The following is an 18,047-nucleotide window of genomic DNA, read 5'->3' as shown; positions in this document are numbered from 1 at the left end:
TCCCTCTCAGTCCGGCATTGATATGATTTTTCCAGCGAGCAAAGCTGACGGAGTCGGGACTGTGGGAGTTCGGATCCTGATTGTATTGCGTATCGTATCTCTCCGAGACTCAGGTTCTTCGTTTCACTGTAATTGTCGAAGGCGGGAAGGAAGCACTCGTGTTGCCGGTTGACTTCATACTGTGTTCACTTAGTTTTAGCAGACGCCGTCGACCAACTCGTGGCCAACGGCGGGGCTTTATGAATTCCCGTACGGGGATGCTATGACTTTAAATCACAGTTTCGTATTTCACAATATTCGACAGGGACGAGCCAACTCCCTGAACGAAGTCCTTGCTCGCATTGAGTGAAGATCGGATGTCAGCTAGCCAGGTCGGCTCCAGTCTGCCTTGAGAGTATTCAATTGGGGTCACCCTCGGACCCTGATACACGAACGGGTGAGTGAATGAGATTATCTGATTTGAGCGGGTGCCTCCCGTCGTTTGAACGGGAGACTCAGCTTGAGCTCAGGCCTACACAGCAAACAATGTTCCGACTGAGGGAATTTCCATCAGGCCGAGCGTTCCACCGACAAGTGGTCCCACCGTTCCAAGGCTTCTCGGCTGTATGGAAAATCCTGATACGTTGTCAAAGAAATCTCGCCTGTCCCGTGAGTTTCGACGCTCAGAAAACTGATTCGATGGGGCGCTCCCAGTCCTTGCCAAGGAAACCGAATCGGTGAGCATATCGACGAATATATCGGTCGGACACGGAAAGCTTTTGGATTGCTCGGTTAAACCGAGCTCTCCCGCGTGGAAGCTTCCGTAATCGTGACTACTCAGAGGAATTGATTCTACGAGAGACTCGACGGACATCCCTTTGCGCTCGACCTCTGACCCTCTCTTCCACAAGATTCCGAGGGGTGAGTTCAGGACATGCGTGAACTCGGAACTCCGGGTCCTTCCTGAGCTACCTCGTGGGTTTCCTTCGTCTATTGATTCTACTAGAAAGCGCGCTGGAGGGTTGCACCTCGATTCTCTCTCGCCCTCAGCGGTCTCTGATCAAGCGAGAATTCCGCCGTGGCGGCTCGCGCCTTCCGATCGTCGAGGTTCTTCTCGTTGTTCAATTAATGCGAACTTGCATCGCGAAGACTACGCATATTCTGCCAGTCCGTCAGTCGTCGGTTAATCACGAGCAAAATTACTTCCTGGCGAAGGCTCGCTCGGTCTAATTTCTCATCAAGACCGGAGCGGTTTTCGGTCCTGGCTCCGGAGATTCAGCCGCGGCTATCTCGACAAACAGCGTCAGAAACTCACTCTTCTCGGAGCAATAACCACGGGTTCACCCTCGGCTGTTGCATCCAATGCAGGTGGTGCAATGTATGCTAAACGTATGTATGCCGGGTAGGTCTCACGCCGGCGACGGCACCAACCACTCCCGAAACGCCCTCTCAAAGGTTTCGGCAGACTTCCCGGAACTTCAAGAAGCTCGTCGCCGTTGACGTGATCGAGCTCCGAGATTCGATGGAAAATATGAGATGAACTCACACGATCGAGCGCGAGCGGCGTCCGTTCCCTGGGTCGCTCTCAGCCGAAATAATCTCCGCATCGTCGTCTAATTAAAATGTACCCGGGATCTTCTTTCGTATTCAATCGCACGTTGGCTTTAGTGCTACCATCATCATCATCATCACGGCCATCATCAAATACAGCAGCACCGGCAGCAGCCGTGGAAGCTTATCTCCGCTCCCCCTTTGGGTAAACTTCGTGGCGAAATTAATGAACGGGGCCGCAGAGTAGCTTTCCTCTATCCTCCTTCCCCTACTGCTTCAGGTCTTCAGTTTGCTACCCCGCTATCGCTACGGCTTCGAGCTTAGAGATTAAAGCCGGGGGGAGACTGTTGCTTGACCCTTGTGGACACAGAAAATGTCCGGGATTCTCTAATGCCACGGGAGTTTCTACTCGGACGGAAGAAAATAGATCGCGGATCAGAAAAACTTATCCAGCCGAAACGTATAAAAGCCTTGAAGAGATCTCCCGGTGGATATTCAGCGGGACCAATCGCAACGGCGTAGACCCATGCGGGAACAATATCTTGTCGACCCCACGGCGATTCCCCATCGGGGAGCCGCCGCTGCGGCGACGTCGCCGCGCTTGTTGCTCATCGCCTGCTCTACTAAGAATTCATTTATATTCCTCCTGGTGTCGATGGTGCCAACAGCAGTGGAAGGCCGAGGGTCAGGATCCGGCTCAGGGAGACGTTGAGCAAGAAAAATATATTAAAGCGGCAAAAACACCCAGCCAGACATCGGCTCTTCGAGAGTTTTACCGGTCTATTCGCCGTTCCGTCTGACCCCCTGCGAGACTGCCGGTAGACGGACTCAGAAAAATCACTGGATGCTGAACTTTTGTTTCGGCATTGTCATGCACCCGAACGACAGGTACTTATGGGAATAGACGACGGAGAGGCATTCGTAGCAACTCTCGAGTCCGACACGGTTTGGTCCATTCCGTATTCATGCTCGACCGGAGGACCGCGGGTGCTCAGACTGAGTGGAGTCAAAATCGTCCAGATCGGACGAGCCGTCGACTCCACACCGGAGTCATTTGTGGGATAAAATATTAACGCATAGTTTTCCCTGCGACTGTGCTCTTGGTGCTATCGCCGCGAGTGGTGCTCGTACTTGCAAGGGTGGCGAAACAAGAGCGACCTCTCCTTCGTTTGCTTTTCCCCTCGTTCTTCGGCGGCCTGTCCGAGCCCGGGCCGCTCCCGGTACTGGGTCCCGCATGCGAGGAGGGGACATAAGAGCTGGATGGGTCTCAAGGAAATGAGGTCCTCGCTGAGGATAGGGGCCTGAAAGATCTGGCGCGATGAACTCATCTCGAAAGGCTTCCCCCCCGCAAAGGCGAATGAAGGTGCGAATAAGTAACAAACGAAAGAGTACGATTCCCACGGCTTTCCTTCTTCCTCGCCGCGTCCCTCCTCGACGTCCTCTGAGGAGATCGAACGATCGGGAAATACCAACGCGAAGCGCTCGATATACCGCCCTGTAGAAGGTATTTGACGACTCCGCTCCATTGACGCCTCCTCTCATTTCTGAGCAATCACGTAACCGTCGATTCCCTGGAAATTCCTCTCGCTCCTTCGGCTCACGAACAAGGAAGGCTCAATTTTTCCGAGACTCCTCTACCGAGGGAACCTCTGACCCAGATTGATCATCAATCTGTACCCGTATCCGTACTGTTTGCTAATAATGTCTGGAGTGTGTATCGGTCCCGGAGCCTCAGAAACGCGGGGGCTTGGTCGAGTGGTCGACGCGAATGGCACTTCGTGTGGAACAGACAATTCGACTCGAGGAAAGCCTCATTTGCGGATTGGAGCCAACCGAACGGACTCTCGCGATACTGTCAAAGGGCCACGGCTCCTGTGAGACGAGGTCGAGCACCTCGATTTTCGCCCGTTGCCGAAATGTACAGATCCAGCAGAAGAACTCATGCGACTTGAGGTTCCGAGAATCACAGGCCAGCTCTGCCGACCTCTTCGATCGGTCGGACGAGTCCAATCCCAATGCCGCTCTGGCAGGCACTTTTGCGCGCGGATGGGACCGCATACACCGTGTGTACCTGCGGATAGGAGTTCTCCGTGACCCCGCCAATATCACGAGCCCCTTTGATTCTCTCTGATTCGACCGGACGGTTGACCGGCTCGGCTAGCCCTCTGCGGCGCAAGTTGAGCATCGACCGCGAACTGACCTCAGAATGATGACGTCAAGTCAATCATCAGAGCAGGAGACGAACGTCATTGCGTGAGAACACGGCTTGAACCGGAGCTCGTGACTGACGTATCGTGACTGTTCATCTCAAGTCCCCACAGGAGTTCGTAATGGGGGTCTAGGAACGGGATACTACAGAAAAATGTGTCTCAATAATAAAGTCTCTTACCATTGGGTCCCCGTCAAGTCTCATCTCTTGGTCTCTCATGTTTTCATGTTGCATTTCTCCTCCGCCGATCAAACTGACGACGGCTGGAACTCCAGGTCCAGATGGAGTAGCGCTCTACGCAAATGATATTAAATTCCCGAGGAATCGGGCTGATGATGCTTCTTGGAACGACGTTTTCCTGTCTCACACTCTGCCCAGCGGTCTCGGAGCTCGATCGAGAGTAATCAACGCATCACGGATATAAATTCATCTCATGACCGCGTGAAATAGAGAACCCGATACGTAGTGGGTGGAGCCCCGGATATCTCAAGTGCAATCGGCTACGCCGTAGCGGTCTTCTACTGAGTTCCGCGCGCTTGTCTCCAAGATGGGGGAATCATGAGAAAATATTCAGAGACTGATTGGTGACCCATACGTGACCGAGTCTGATCATGAACAGCGGGGCCATGCCCTCATTGTTGATGTTGTCGCTGTGCTCAAGCCCGGTACGTCGGGTGAGCGAGCGGAGCGGTGCCTGGTTGGTCGGCGGGTTTACTCTCTTTTTGCTTCACCGCTGCGTGACCAAGTCCGTCTTGGGCCAAATCCGTCGTCAGAGTCCGAACTCACGTCAGCATTCCTTGATTATTGTCCTCTTAAGTTCACAGCGGGCGCACGGCCGAGGGGTAAACTAGCGGGGAACGTTAGCGTAGGGCTTTTTCGGGGATCTAAACCGCATCTGAGAAATTGGAGCAGCTCCGGGAGGTATCGCGGCACGCTAAACGCGAAGACGAACGCTTTGAATGCGCTCTTCGTTCGGCGGATGACATGACTTCCAATTTCTCATTCTCGGTTTCCGCCTAAGCAAACTACCGGACGCGCTTCGCGACGCGAAAATCCTCCATTCTATCAAATTCATTCGTATTCATGGAAATGATCGTCTCCGGCGGGATTGCGAAGTTCGTGAGAGACGAGCAAGCGGAGCGGAAGCACAAATCTCAGCAACGGTGTCGGAAGCGTATTTCTGCATGGACGAGTCAAGAGGTCTACGAATCGTGACCTTGTTCCGCAGAAGCAATTTCTCTCGTTTTGTAGTCGTTGAACTCGACTTGGAATGAGAGATTTCGTCCCGGGACGTCCTGGTTGCTGAGACACAACAGAACTTCGGAAACTGTTCCGATGCTACAGCTCTCGCGGCCTGGGACGTTTCCTCCGTCCGTGTCCCTTCTCGTGCGCAAGCAGTCCAGATCGTCTTCTTGGAGACCTCGAGCCCTCGATTGTCCTGTTGAAATTCAGCTCTTGCGGCAGCAGCGGCTTCCGAACGGGATCCCCAGCATTACCTGATAGAAATCCGTGAGAGAATCTTCCCGAGTGATGTCACCAGGCGGGCCGACAGGGAAGGGCATTGAGCTCTTCTTCTTGAGCGGAACATGCGCAACTCTTCGTCGGGAATCACGACGAAGTTTGATAGCGGAAGGGTCGCCGTGACGATGTTTGACCCGACCCACCAGGTCCTGGGATTGATTCACGTCCGGACTCGCGTTTCGAATCCGTCCACGGAGGGAGTGTCCCGTCCGTGGCTCAGCCATGTGGGAGTTCAATGAATGTCCTTCGGCCTCGCGATATCTTCCGGAATGTGGTTCTTGTGGCCCGCGTCCACGGTAGACGAGATATATGTATGTACTCGGCGTGGGGCTCGACTTGGAAACAGTCATGGCAAACACATCTTTTGAATTTCCTCAACGACGCAGTTTGGCGACGAGGCGGATCGCTGGTGAACGCCTCGACCGGAACCCACAGAATATACAAATTCCCTGTGGGAATTGGATGACAGAAATGAAAATCTAGCTTTCGATGGGCGAGCGAAACACATTCAAGTGGGTACGCAGCTCCATGGCTGAAATTCGGGTTTTCTGAATTTTCTCGACTGTTTGCAAGAACGCCGGTCGTTTGCCGCAGCATCGCGGGGCTATGCCAATCAGCTTCCCTCTTCGAGAGCCCGCATCTCGAACCGATATTGCCGTCCCGACCGATATATTCTCTGGTTATATTTCTGGCTGCGATACCGTACGGACTTTCCCTTGCGCCATATTACTTATTTCCGGGAACGCAGCCAAGCGACTCCGGGATCCTCGCTCGTCTGCCGATAAGGTCGAATACGTAACAGACGCGAGATGGCAGTTGTCAGCGTCGCTTTCGACGTATTTCCCGAAACGTCTTCCATTTCCCTTCGGAGACGTTGTGATATGGTAGATCACCTAACTTGTTAGCTCCGCTGATTCATGGGACAAGAGTTTTCCGCCATTCTCCTCTCAACTCCCATTTCATGAGCTCTTCCATCTTCTTCGTCGTTGCTGATTGGTGTTTATTGTCCTATATCTCCGTTCAGAGCACTCAGCACTTCGAGAGCCCTTAAGGGTCAAAGAGATCCCCGGGAGGAGCGATGTGCCGCTGCTTGTGGTTCGTCTCCGATGCTCTCGCGACGGATAGACTCCAGCTCTCCGTCCCCGACTCTCCCCTGCGTTCCTCCAGCGTCCCCCAGCAGACGCAACCCGCTTTTCAGTGAGTGGCTCGGTACTAGATGCTCCTTCATTCAGCCATTCTTCCTGTTCACCGAGAGCAAGCAAAACATGTGGAGAACCCTTGAAAAATTGCCGAAGAAAAGCCCACAGTTAATTTGATCGTGAGCAACTATTTCCTTGCCGAGAAGCCCACGCCTCAATACACATGAAGGAAAAACAGACCTTCGGTTAGCTTTCGCTCGGCTAGCGTCGTTTTCGACAACAGGACAATGCCGTCGTGGCTGCTGCTGGAACGTCGCTCCGTTCTTCTCGACGAACGTAACATTAAAAGTTCGAACCAGCAATTATCAAGCAGCAATTCCATCATGCGATGCTACGACATTGCTCGGGAAAACGCCTCGCGGGTCGTGGACCGGCTTTGTGAATTTATGGCAATACGGGAGTGAAGTGTTGTCGAAGCAGGATGGATGAACTCGGGCGAGACTCGAATGGGAAGAAATTTTACGAAAGAATATCATTGGCCGCCGACAGAGCGAATCGCGTTTCCAGAACGGATCACCCCGAACCTGATTCGCGAGAACGAGTTCGCTCGGAAGCTGAACTTCAGTGCGGAAACGAAGCCACGACACCCACGTACTCTCAGTAACGCTGAACGGTGCCGCGGTGCCAGAGAGCTCGCGGCTCCAAGGGAATTCTGATTCACGACGAAGACCGAAAGCTGGAGATCAGAGTTCGTGCATCGTAATGGTCACAGGTAGCAGCAGCAATGGCTGACAGCATCCTTTCGGGTGCGCAGGATCCCACCGAGGGGTTTGAGAGGAGGAATGAATCCTGGGGGAGGCTGACGGCTCAGAAGATTTACTCGCTCCAGTCGATAATCCCGGACACTGAAGCTCCACGATACCCTCGCTCGAATTACCGCTAATAAGTCGATTCCGCCAAGTCGATGTCTCGTCAGCAGCAGCCGAGATCACAGTGGAATCCACCGCCCATACCGCCGCGCAAATTCAATCTTTCCCGGAATAAACCTTCCATAGGCCGACACCACTGGCTGCATACACACGGACGGGCCAACGAGGATCATCCGCTAAAAGCCGAGTATCCCTAGCTCATCCAACCAAGGACACTGGGGAAAAGTTAGTCTGACCTTGGCATTAGTCCTCGATCGGGATTCGTTCTATCTATCCTCAGCGAAGTTTATAAATAAGTCCAGTGCTTGATTAAACACTCAAGCAGGAAGTTCGAGCATTGAGCCCAAGCTCTCTCGAGATATACACACCCAACGAGCTCCACGCTCATGAGGACACCGGCTCGAAGGTTGAAACAGCTTCCGACTGGATACCGAGAGCGCCATAGATTTCATCTTGTTCTCGGCTCTACGTCCTTCATCCCCGCTTCCCTGCTTCCTCTGCTCAGATATCCTCCCGAACGCTCAGATATGCCCCGGTCGTTCCTATCGTCTTCGATTGCCCTTCCCTGGGCGAGGCGTTATCCCTCATTTCCTGCGTATCAACGTTCTTATTCCATGAAGTTTCTAGTCGGTGTGTTCCCGGGCGAAAAAATATGACGATCTTTGATGCGCCATCATCCATCTTCTTCCTAAATTCACTTTGGGAATTCTCAACAAGTTTACACTCGGCCGACGTTTCCCTCGTGCGCCAGATCGTCTTCGTACAACTCTTGGGCTTAGCGCGAGTCCAACGCGAAGCGATCTTATTCCAGAAGGAGGGTAAGAAGAGCTCCGGGATCCCACGCACGACTCGACGCAGGCTCCGAGTCTGGAGAAACTAGACCTCGATGAGGGAATTGGTGATTGTGGAGAAAATATTAAACCTTGGTGATTGAGTTAAGACGAGGAAGCAATCGTGAGAGCCACTCACACTGGCTCTGCTGATCCCAATACGACAAATGTTACGAACGAGTATCTGGAGGATTCCTCGGAACAGAGTCTCCGCCCGAAGTGGACATCGGGAGCGGAGCTTGTCCCTGTCTCAGGACATTCCATACGCAGTCGATTCTTTATTGCATCGTCTGCGTGTGTACTGCTTCGAGTGGGACTCCTCAAGCTCAGACTACTCGTTCGAATGCCCGTTCAACTACGGTGCCGATTCTCGGAGGACCTCCCGGATCGCTCACTCTTGCTTTCCCGTCGTTTCAATATTCGAGATCCTAGCGAACGTAACGTCAATGTATTTGACTCCTTCCGACACACAACGAGCTGTTGCCAGAGCGAATAATATGATGCAATCAGGGAAAAAATCCTCGCACTCGTGCTGTATGCTCATATCATATCCCTCCCGAGCCTGCTCCGTGAAGTACATCCCAAGCGCGAATCTCGGGGCATATCGATAACGATCGACGAAAGAGAATCCCGATGACGATGTTCTATGGAATCCCGCGAAGAAAAAACTGTTGATCGATGAAATGCGGATGACTTGACATTTCGTCGAAAACGGCAGGAACGCTGGCAGCGCCGAGCTCAACTGTGAGACCAAGCGGATTCCCAGCGTTTGAATAATGAATAGAAGCTTGTTTGAATAATGAATTAGAAAAGTAAGCACACAATTAAATGTTCGTGGTTCGAGTCGCGGGGAGCGGAATGCAGCAAAGTAACTTGCCCGCATCTGTGAGGGCTGGAAGTCGCTCGAACTTCTGCCCGTCGGCGTCGTTTTTACATCCTGAATTCCGCATCATATTCTCTGTTGTAATGTCCGTTCCGTCCTTAAGTGAACGCAGTCCTCGTTAGAAGTGGACATCTCCGACGCCCGGAATAACTGAGCAACAGTTTTGAGGGACAAGCTTGACTAATTAAAATCGTGTATCCCGAGTGATTAGGAGCGCCCCTCTCGAACAGCTTATGCAGGGGTAGGGTGGTCCTCGAGATCAATGAAGAGTTGCGGAGCCAAGGGTTTGCCACTAATAGTGGGAACGGCGCGGGGAGGAACGCAGATCCAGGGTCCGGAATCCCTAGCGAATATTCCCATGCACCTGGGATTATCCAGACTCCAGACTCTTGCTATTCCCGTTTCTTCCCCGTCGCGATCGGCTGCGCGGCGCGCATGCTCGTCATCCTAGGGAAAGACGGAGCCGAGGACGTTTCCTGAGACAAATGATTCGGAAAACACTCCAAGATTGAATTAGGAAATATTCTTCACGCTTTCCCGCTTCCGCTATTCGGCTCCAGGATGAACATCGGAGTCCGAGTCACTCCTGAATTTTCTCCCGGTCCGCGAAGAACAGCCCCGAGGAAAGACGGAGGCCCGAGACTCGGAAGCCTAAGCACCGTGACAATGCGAGAGTGACGGAGGACACGAGTGGTCTGGCCGCTGACAATGATTCTGTGTGTGTGTGGAATGGCTACGAGGAGAACGTATGTAGACGACCATTCCTCGTCCTTCCAGCGAGCGCGTTAAGCAAAGCCTACTGGCTGAAACTTTTAACGCGATTATGGCTTACGTTCAACACCGAGGTCCCGGAGAACGAGAGCTGGCTGCCCTCCTCCGTCTGCGAGCCCCTTCGTTTGTTCGGAAGTTTGTCGGTTTGTTCGTCAGTCCGTCCATCTATTTGTCGGTACGTAGGTAGGTGGCCAAGCGGCCGGCCGGCCGGCTGGCCCTTTAGACGGTCGGTTTGCGAGAGCGCGGACCACAGCCAAGCGGAGTGAAGGAGAGACGCGGTTGAAGCTTATAATAATTGCTCCGTTCGTCACTCTGTTTACTGAGTCCATCCGTTCATCCGTCCGCTTCCTAGATTCACTAACAACTTCGCCCTCGAGTTAGAGCGCTAGTCTCCGATTTCGGTGGGCAGGGAACGCTCGCTGGAATCGAGGAACCGAAAATCTGAGAAATTTCCGATCATAATCATATCTCTCATCGCTCGCTCGAAATTCTCTGCGTCGAGCCTCTATTTTGGCCCCCTTCCGCTATCCGACGGAATTGCTTTCGGCTGCGAGGATCGGAGTCGTTTGAGTGACTGGAGCTCATCTGAAACTCCTTAACAAGTTTGCACAAGTTCGAGACGCCCCTTCCCCTCCCCCGACTAAAGGTCGAGTCGTCATTGTGATTTTTAGAGCCGGAAGTGAAAGGAAGCAGACTTCAGTTGACGTCTCCCGACCGACGTCAGCTGGCGTTCCTCAAACTCTCTCGGAACAGACCCCGCGAGACGGAACTCCGTCGGCGTGTCCGTCGGCGAGTTTTCCGTCACTTCGTCGTCCGTTTAACGCTGAGAAATCTCAAGTCTGTTCCACTCAGATCGTTGGCCTATTTATCTCTCTCTAGAAATCTCTCTCTCTCTGTCCCTCTTCGAAACTTGCCCGGCCAACGAGATAATGTCGCTCGATTGCCTGGAAATCGGGTCGCGGATCCCTGTGGCTGTAGCTTAATCGACCAATCCGAGAAATACGCTCGTACATACGAGATTTACACTCTCCGCCGAATCGTGACGAGCTCTCGCGTAATTGGTGCATGATTTCCGCCCATCCAACTCCGATGCAGAATTTTCTTCAGATATCGATCGTCTCACGAACCGAGGAAAGAGGATAAAGGAGTCAGGGGAGCGAGCAGAGAAGAAGAAGCCGACCAATGGAATAAGTTCAGAGGTCGGATTCAGTTCAGGTCTCCAAAGGATTCGTTGAGGAAAATCGTGAACTTTGCCTGGTTTCTCGAGAAACTCTTGCAAAGCGGAATAATTTAGGCTGGAATCGATGAGCTCTGAATCCGTGGAGCGGGAAGACTCCGTCGAGCCGCACGCATGTCCGATGATCGGTGCCAGCGCATCGGGGATGAGGGTAGAAACAAGCAGCGCACGGAACAGAGGATTGGAACGGCGCAGCTAGTTCTGATGTTTTGGAGATCCTTATTCTCCGACTTCTGTGGCACCTAGAGGTACGAGGCCGAGATGACTAGCAGGCGGCGTTGCTTAGCTGAATAAGCAGAGAAATGAATTAGTGAATTTCTGCATGCTGCAGCACTTTCGAGCGAGAAGGAGTTTCACAGAAAATGATCCGATCCCCTCGAGCTCGTGACGCTTTTCCTCCGTCAAGGCTCTGCAACCCCCTGACCCTCTGCAACTCAAGATCCTGGGATCCGAATCCTCATTCAGACTCGACCGGGCTCTTCGAATTCATTGAAATCAGTATCCTCAAAAATGCCTCCGCACTTCGAATCATGAGCTGCTTGATACGGCATATCGAGCTTGCCGTCCCGTCATGTGAGATAAACACGCCGTTTTCGTCTCGGTTCCTATCGAGGACGAATAATAATAATCGCTCACCTAGTAACAGTGTTCCTCCTGGAATAGATCCTAAATTCATCCCCGAGTCATTTTCTCGAACGCAAACGGAAAGCCTCTGTCACGGACGCCTGTGACAGAGACGGAGAGCGCTGCCGGTAACAACGGCTCGACCTCCCGACGAATCCCCGCGTCGCCGCGCCTTTCCCGCCGTGTTTCCCCTCGCAATAACCCTTCCCGCTCCCCCATCTCGGACAGTCCTGACGCCGCGCCGTATCCGAGTCGACACCCCTCTTCCTGCCGTAACTAAATTTCACAAGAGAGATGTTCCATCTCCACCTAACGCCGCTTCCCTGGCCGCGTCCCGGTAGCGAACCGACTCCCGCCCGTCTGTCCTTTGGTTCGCGAGCCAGCCCGCTCGACTTTCTGCGGCCCCGGACCCCCGCCCTCATCGCTCTCAGATGTCTCACCGGTCGCGTGTCTTTTGCCCCCTGAAAGGCTCTTTGCTCTCTTTTCAGGGGACGAATGTGAAACCTACGGAAGCAGCGACACGACTGTGTGCTCCTGTGACCGTCCGTGTTCGGCTCATTGATTCCTCGCGAACAGTAGGCGATTATTTCAGCTCACTTCCACCCTGCACCGCCTCCGTAGTTCACTTTGAGTGCACCGATCGAAGGATATATACATATATATAAGGGAGAGAAGGATGAGGAACGCTGCGAGAAAGACTAAAAGCCAGGGAGTCCTGTGCTGTGAAACTCGGCTAATAAAAATGTGCCGAGCGGGTCTCGTTGCGGGGCTAGCCCTCCCCGCTGCTGACAAAAAAAGACCGTATGTCACTGCGAACTCCGAACGGAGAACAGAATCGATCGAAGCCGATGCTTGTGATGCTCGGCCAATCTCTGATTCCCTCCACAAGTCCCTTTGTTGTCGTTCGACGCGCCTCCGAGGTCCAGGGGCTTCAATCCAGGTTTGAAGTCGAGAGCTGGACAAAGACCGTCCGCATCGATGAGTCGGGGTATTTTTTCTTCTAAATAATTACGTCTCGTCCCCTGGACAAAACAAAATCAAAGCAACATCTGGGTTCTGTGTACGGTGTGGTTGTGGCGCTAGGAATTGATGGATGCTGCTCTCTACGAGCGGCCGAAACCTTTATTTACCAGTCACGCGACCATCTGAAGATCTGTGCTGGAAACCGCTGAGTATCACGGAACTGGAAGAATAGCCCTCCCAGAAGCGAAACAATCGTTCCGCTGAGATGTATAGTCTCTGGTTAGGCGGCACGACGCTATTTGTCCGGCTTGGCGAGATTGTAAATTGCGTGTTGGTGGCTCATTTTCGTGCCGACTGGGAGAAAATCGGCAACACAGGTTCCGAACGATTGACGTAACGCACATCCATTGGAGGGATGGAGAGGAAGGAGAGCCGACCAGCCTGCCATGGAAACTAACTAAGACCCACAGAGGCGTACACTGACAGCAGGACAACCAGTAATTGGATTTTTATTGTATTCGCTGAAATTTCTTGTTAAGAAGCTCTTTTTCGACTTGTCCCTCCGTCTGTTGCCCGGTATTTTGCCCGCTTACTCTCTCGCTCACTCATCCCCCGCGCTCGGTAGGTCTGCTGAGACCGCTGTTTGAAGACGTGGAAATAGCTCGGCCATCGCGGTTGCCGAAACGAGGCGCCGAGTTTCTTTTTTTCTGCTTCGGCGAATCAGTTTCATTTCGAGCTGCGATTAGGACTGCGTCGTCGGAATCTCGTTCCGAGGCTTCCGACCATCAGAACGGCGCAGAACAAAACACGTAATCTCCTCGCTCCAAAATGAATTACTTCCATCGTTCTGCAACCTTGCTCAGGAGCATCTCGGTGACGTTTCAGATCACGTGAACACCGGTGGCTATCCGGCTCGTACGGAACTCGTATTGCCTCGCTGATATCAATCAAATTTAGCCACCGCTTGAACGACAATGATTCTTGTATTCGAGGGCGATGATTCCCGCCTGCAGGATTGAAGTCGTAGTCGTCTACGAGAACCTCCCGAGCTCGGAGATTCTGCGTATCGGCGCATTCGAAGCGTCTTAGGTCGCGCGTAGTTTCGAGGGTACGAGCACCGCGAATAAACCATGGAATGGGAAGGTTACATAATTTTTATGGCAGTTCCTGGTCGACGTGCTCGCGGACGTTCTCCGTGGAGGAAATGAAGGAGCCGTGTCGTTCCGTGAATACTGACGCAAATCGAAACGATAGAGAAATGACGAGAATCGCTGCGATCTCATTCCACCTACGGCTCGTTTAGTCGAACGTGTTCTCTCGATCCAATTCCATTGCGAGGAATTCGTCGACCCAGTCGGCGCCCGGGTCCAGATGACCCGCTATCCACATTGAGATGAGAACTTTCATTGATTAGAACATATTCGATGCGGACGACAGAACGTTTCTGTATCCGCACGACGCATCATCAAAGTTCAACGGTGGGGATCGGACAGGGAAAAATATCCGATGAACTCGGAGATCCTACGCTCGAGATTTCCAGGCTGGGAGCGATCATGGCCGCGTAGCGTCGAAAGAGGATTCCGCTTGGTAAAAGTTTCCGCGCGTACGCAGGGCGACAGACCCAATGCTCCCCTGGCCCGTACGTGACTCCTATTCCAAGCAGGTCCCTGGTACGCCACGGAAGCACTATGGTCTCGCTGTTAAATCGTAATAAATTCATTTACTCCCTCGTTCGTTAAGCCCATCATTATTTCATCCTTTCACTGCTCTAATATGAGAGCACAACAGGGGGGGGGATTCCTGTCGTCGCTCGAGGCTTCCGTGCTCCATGTCGAAGGAGTACACGTCTGACGGCTGCGGGACAGATTACCGGACGGCGGTAAAATGAAGGCGTTGCATCGATATTCCATGATCAAAGTGAATAATTCATCCTGTCAGAGCGAGTTGCCGTCTTGCTATGAATTCTTTTACACGTCCTCAACTTTGCCAAGAAAGTGATCAGCGAAGCTGAATATGGAAATTCGAGGTAAACGTCATCAAATGAGGATTGCATCTGGGTCTTGATCAATATTCAGCGGTCCCCCGGGGATCGTTCACCACTTTCTCCATCCTCCCGGAATGAATTAGGCGTCTTCTCTCGAGAATTTTTTGGCGCGCATTGGAATTGGTGATACCATGACAACGATGGGAACTTGTACCCCGAATGACTCGGGAGCTGCCGCGTCCAACCAAGGGAATCGGACGCGGAGGAACGAGAATACTCGAGTACCCTCGCCGAATCGGACGAGGCCGGCGAGACCTTTCTAGAGGCAGCGTGACATCGACGCAATCGGTACGCAATTAAATACGTTCTCGCCAACCGGGAGACCAAGTTGTCGTTAAGTTGCTCAGCGGCAAGCTCTTACGCCCAGTTCGTTCCTTCCGAAGTTCATTCCGGTCGCCTGCCAACCGATAGGGTCCTTGACTTCGCGCAGCTCCGGGAATAACTTCAAGCTGCTAGTTGGAGCGGTTATTTACAAGTGATTGTTAGGGCGGCTTGCGAAGTCGAGCGGCTTGAGCTCGGATAGAGGAGTTCAAGCCTGACGCCGGGGAGCCAATGAGTGGATCTACGGGAGCAGACGGGCGTATAGACAGGCTTACATCACTGGCCAAACTCACGTCTGCATCCGTAACCAGATTGTCATCGCTGCTGAATCGGCTGGCCACGGCATTCGGCATGATGATCGACGACTCAATTAGGGATGAAGTCTGGGCTCGTAGATAGGTCCGTCGATCCGCAATGTATCCTACGTGGAATGTGGGAGGAGGTTGAGGGGGGGGGCAGGAGACGAGCAAGCGGACCGTAACTACATGCATCCCAAACGGGGAGAGAGAACAGACACAAAAAGTTATAATGATTCACAATTCTTGCTATATCGCTCGCTCATCCGAAGTCTCGGGCTCGATCGCGTCGTTGGATGATACAGAACGATTCCCGCTGTATCGAAGCGCGATTCCGAGGTTCAAGGAATGTTTTCGAGACTCTAATGTTTCATTCCTATATGAAGTCCTTCTCGCTGGAGAGCGGAATCGGGGACCACTGTAGGACTGCGTCTCTTTCTCAGATTCTGACGCCCGGTCGAGGACTCACCTCCGCGAGCCTCGCACGAGGGCTGCTTCCGATCTCGGGATGGCTGGTCTTTTCACGAATTCTTACCCCGAAATTTCGCGCCATATCTCCGAGAATTTCGGTAGTGCGTGTGAATTCCGAATCAGTCGATTAGATTCCGCGTCAGCCTTCCGCTCGCGATTATGTCGCTGTATGCGGGATGCTAAGCTCATGAGCCTGTCAGAACTAGTTCAGCCGCCTACGTCCCAGGAACATCGGCGGATTCGACAAATTCTGCACAGAAGAGTATACGGTACATATTTCGAAGGAATAAGAGAATATCGATGGGTGCACGCTGCTTGGAGTTCTCATCTCCCGAGGTCTTGAACGGGAGAAAAATCTGAGTGAAGAAGCTTTTCGACCCCGACTTGCGACCTGATCGGAGCGGAGCGCATCCTCAAGCGATGGGACGCCCGTGAAAATAATTGCGGTTGGCTAAGGTGATGAAACGATCGCCGATGGCATCCGGCTCCGGATCGTAATGAGAAGCTTCGCGAAAACGTCATCGGTCATTGCGTCAGAGTGCGTAGCCTCGCGTTCTATCAGAGTTCACTCCGGCTATGATCCTGACAGCAACCGGCTTCGGCACCGCAGGCTTCGATTCACCAAGTTTCTACGGTCCAGGACAGTCACGACAACGGAAAAGGAAATCGTGACGGCGAGAAGTAAACATGGATTTCGCAACGTACAGAGAATCCTGCGGATTTCTCTCTCGTATTATTTGATTAAATGATTGCTGACCGTGGATTCTCCCTTCTCTGATACAACTCCCTCTGTGTGCTAGTCAGACGCCCTTGCTGGAGGCGCGCTGATCCCAATACGCGAAGAAAACCTCCTTCTTGCATCCGAGGATACCACGGCTCCGTGGACTGATTGGATAGCGTCCGATTATACCCTTCATCGTCAGTGCTGAGATTTGACTGACGATTAATTACAGGGCTGATCCTTCCGGAAGTTACGACCGTGATAATTGTCCGGTCCAGTTCCGTGGGAGGGCAGCTGGATTCTTCTCGAAAGGAGCAAAACCCGAGAGTATCACGGACGAGCGGTATCTCTGTCAGATTCCGGGGAGGGGGCCATGGTATACGACCGCAGTTGATAGGGAAAACAGGAGGACCGGAGTGGAGAAACGGAAAAGCGGCGACTGCGTTGGGGCAGCGCTTTGTCGATTTGAAGTGGAGAGAAAATTACTCCGGGGGACCACCGCCGTGGTGGCCGCCGCTGTCCTCAGAACAGATGAAATTCCTCCTCGAGTGTTTAACCTCTAACGCTCCTTGGTTTTGAATTCTATTACGAGATTCTCGGGCAGATCGGGTGCGAGGCTCGGTCCGGAAACCGCGAGATTCGGGAGACCTTCAGTTTGAGCTTTTCCTCGCTTTCCATGTCGCAGTGAAATAATTATCAACGGCACAAAAGCTCCGCTCATGACGTCCGAGCCTTGATCGGAGCTGGAGGATCTCTGTTTGGGGCCGAGTCGGGGTCCCCAGCCTACCCCAAAGAGTAAAAGAGAGAAAACTGACCAGAAAATGAAAAGAGGCTCCTCCCTTCTTCTCACGTTGGAGATGAATGATTATGATACAGACTGGAAATACTCCTCTGCGACGGCCTGGCCGAAATCGGCGAGAAAAAATAATTGTTTCCAATTCACTCTTCAGAGAGACATCGAACAAGTAGCCGGAGCAGTATCTGCTGTTTATGCACGTTGAGACCGGGATTCTCACGCTGAGTACACGACCATCAGGGAGAAGCTGGGTTCGAGAGCCTTACCTATCCGATGCTTGGAACTCGTGCGCCAGAGCCCGTTAGAGCATGGTCCAAGTAACCCGCTCCCGCTGACCCCCGGGGTTGCCGGCGGACAGCTTCGGATGCTCAATACCGATACCTAACCACGGGCAGGGCGGATCTGCATGTGACGTTCGATGCACTGAGACAGCTCTTCTGTTATATCTGGTCTGTTCGAGAGTACATCCCGTATAGGGTCACCGCGAGGCAGCGCTCGAATCGTATCTGGAATGTCTGTCCCGGAAACGGCAGAAAAAAGGACTCGGTGTTGAATAAACTCCGTTTGTTCTCTTTATTGTTTCACATTTCTCTTTTCGTATCAATATTGAACAGTTGTCTTCGAACCGCTTCCATATGCACAAGTATCTTACACAGGATGATACAGGATATTCATTCCGTTCAGAACGCTTTCACAGGAACTTTGACAAATCATAGTTATTGTAATCGGCATCCATCAATACACAGACAATGATCGATGTCG

The sequence above is a fragment of the Galendromus occidentalis genome, unplaced genomic scaffold (genome assembly GCF_000255335.2).
Source record: "Galendromus occidentalis unplaced genomic scaffold, Mocc_1.1 scf7180000076803, whole genome shotgun sequence".
In the NCBI taxonomy this organism is placed as follows: Eukaryota; Metazoa; Arthropoda; class Arachnida; order Mesostigmata; family Phytoseiidae; genus Galendromus; species Galendromus occidentalis.
Note: the sequence above shows the minus strand (reverse complement) of the source record.